The following is a 2,947-nucleotide window of genomic DNA, read 5'->3' on the forward strand; positions in this document are numbered from 1 at the left end:
GAAAAAATCATCTGGCATCAAAAAAGAAAAAAAAAAAACACGTACGACAGTTTTCCGGGAAAGGCACCTAAGATTTTAATGAAGCTGGCCACAGGAGACACTACTGCACAGTTCGATATGCTCTCTATGCAGAAAAATAATATAGGGAGCAGTCATCCAAAATGCATTGTATTGTACTGGCAATAAAATTTACAGCCGCTATAGAAGTTGAGCTAGCGACGGCATTACTGACAGGCGGTACAGATGATTGCACCATAAAGTTATGCAGTATTTTGCAATTCACTACCTGCAACACTACTTAAACGACGCACATGTAAGCGCACATGCTTTTTAGTTATATACCCCCTTGAATTTGTTATTGCGCCTATCGAGGATGCACACGGCATGCGCGCATTGACGCATTATAATGGAGTGCCCTTGTGCCACTTGTTAACAATGTCCGATCGAATGATTGAACACAATAAATACAATTACGCGAAAGTTAACAGCCTTTGTAATAAAACGAAAAAAAATGTGCAGAACTTACATAATAATTTAGTAAGAAAAAAAATACCAGAGTGATCTCGTTGCAGTTGGCGTGAGTGGTGAAAAATTCAAATAAATATTGCGTGCTGTAAACATATATAATCGGGAATGGCCAGCGAATGCGGCGTGAAAAGTAATATTGAAATGCCGTTCTGTTTGACAGGCCGATATTTACGGGTCTATCAGAACTGCTAAACAATGTGGCTATGCCTATAGCTTTGAACGGACTTTGTTAACCAATGATTAGAGATGTACCGCCAATGACGGCACTCTTACGGCAAAGCAGGCCCAGGATAGCCAGTTGCGACGCCCCGCCTAGCCATTAACGGGCATTCACCGGCAAAGTAGGGCCAGCGCTGGATGTCTGTTACAGTGGCTTCGCCAGCACTGGCATTACGGAGGCAACGGCGGGCCTTAGCGGCCCAGCCAGTGCCGACTGAAAACCATCATCGGCCCTAGTTGGCCCCATGTGATGTGCTGCCTGGGCGGCTGCTTGCGTCACGCATGCGTCTGAGCCACCGAGCTCGCGCCGGTGCCATTCCGGAGGAGATACGGTAGACGCTTCACGCGTCTGTCAGGATTACTTCCTCAGATTTCCGTCGTGAGGCGCCACCCAAAGGCTACTCTCGCCCACGACCGTAAAGCATGTGTGAACAGTAGTCGACGGGGGAGGGTAGGAGAGAGCAATCGGAGAGGGTGATGAACCGCTGAATCGGCCGTATCTGGCTGGCATTGAAAAAATGTCGCAGTTTCACCCAAAAGGCAAAGCATCAATTGCGATAGCAACTTAGTAGAGAGCTATACGAAGTAAGGATAGTAGTTTTATCAGCTGTTTAAACTTGGACATGCAGCAGCACCAGCAACGCGCAGAACTGTTGTTGACGCCGTCGCCGTTTTGCCTGCGTTCGCACCGAACGCGCGCGGCGTTGGTGACTGTTGCCAGGGCCTCTGGGGGCGGCTCAGAGGTTTTCGACGAGATCCGAACGGGAAACTCGTCGACCAGCGTCGAAAGTCTTTACCACCTTACCAAGGGAAGCATGAGATAAATCGCAATCAGTGTGTGCAGTGCTCGCGGAATAAAACGCTGCTTGTAAACATTCAAAAACAACAAATGGTATGTGCAATTCCATGTGATAAGAACGTCATATTGTCACGTACGAGTTTGTACCGCTGTGGACAAAATGACTTTGGTTGGGGAAGAAGAGGCTGAAGTGTCTCGGAGCTCGGTAGATGGTGTCACCCTGGCCACAGAGCTACAACCCTCTGTATATATTGTAAATACCTATATTTTCTCCCCGTAACATTTTGGTGGAGGTGCGGGGTAATCTCGCCACAAGCCGGCCCTGGATCTTCGCAGCGGACGTCACATCGGTTCCGCTGTTATGGCTACTGACGCTGCCTCCGATGCTGCCTCCGCCGCTCAGACACCGGCGGAAGTGGTACTAACCCTGCTACGTCACCCGGGAATCTTCACTGGCACTGGCAAGGTCAACGTCGAAGACTGGCTGACGTCGTATGAGCGCGTCGGTAAGCACAACAACTGGAATGCCACACATTTGCTGGCCAACCTGATTTTTTACTTGGGAGGAACCGCGAAGGTATGGTTCGAGACGCATGAAACCGAAATTACAAGCTGGGACTCCTGCAAGGAAAAACTACGCGATCTTTCCGGAAGGCCTGTGGGACGTCAAATGAAGGCCAAGCAAGAGTTAGCGTCTCGTGTCCAGACACCAACCGAATCGTACGTCGCATATATTCAAGACGTTCTGGCTCTCTGCCGTAAAGCGGACGCGGACATGCTAGAGGCCGATAGGGTTGGACACATCTTGAAGGGCATCGCAGACGATGCGTTCAACCTCCTGCTTTGCAGGAACTGCTCAACGGTTGAATCCATCATAGAGGAATGCAAGCGAAGAGCAAACGCATCGTACAACGCTTCGACCGACTTCCCAATACGGCTGCCACTTCCTCCTGCAACGACCCTCCGGCATCACATCCGCCTGCCACGCCAAGCTTGACACAGGTCATCCGCCGCGAACTTGAGGCTATGGCTCCAAGTTCACACTGTCCCCATACGCACGACAACATGACCATCTCGCTCATTCAAGCTGTTGTTCGCCAAGAAATTGCCAACATGGACATCCAGTCTGCCGTCCGCCCACGCCCCACCCCTACCACTCCTGTCATTGACTCTGCTGCACCTCGCCAGTCGTTCCCGAGTCGATATCGGAACCCATCTGAGTGGCGAACACCGGATGACAGGCCGATTTGCTTTGCTTGCTCCCGGGTCGGTCACATCTCCCGCCACTGCCGTAGTAGCCGCTGGTACTCCTCGCCTCGACCATACGCTGATCGCCGCTTCGACCGAGACCCTCGGTCTCTGTCGGCCCTTTCTGGACCATACCATGCCGGCCTTCCCTCT

This window comes from Dermacentor silvarum, chromosome 2, assembly GCF_013339745.2.
Source record: "Dermacentor silvarum isolate Dsil-2018 chromosome 2, BIME_Dsil_1.4, whole genome shotgun sequence".
In the NCBI taxonomy this organism is placed as follows: Eukaryota; Metazoa; Arthropoda; class Arachnida; order Ixodida; family Ixodidae; genus Dermacentor; species Dermacentor silvarum.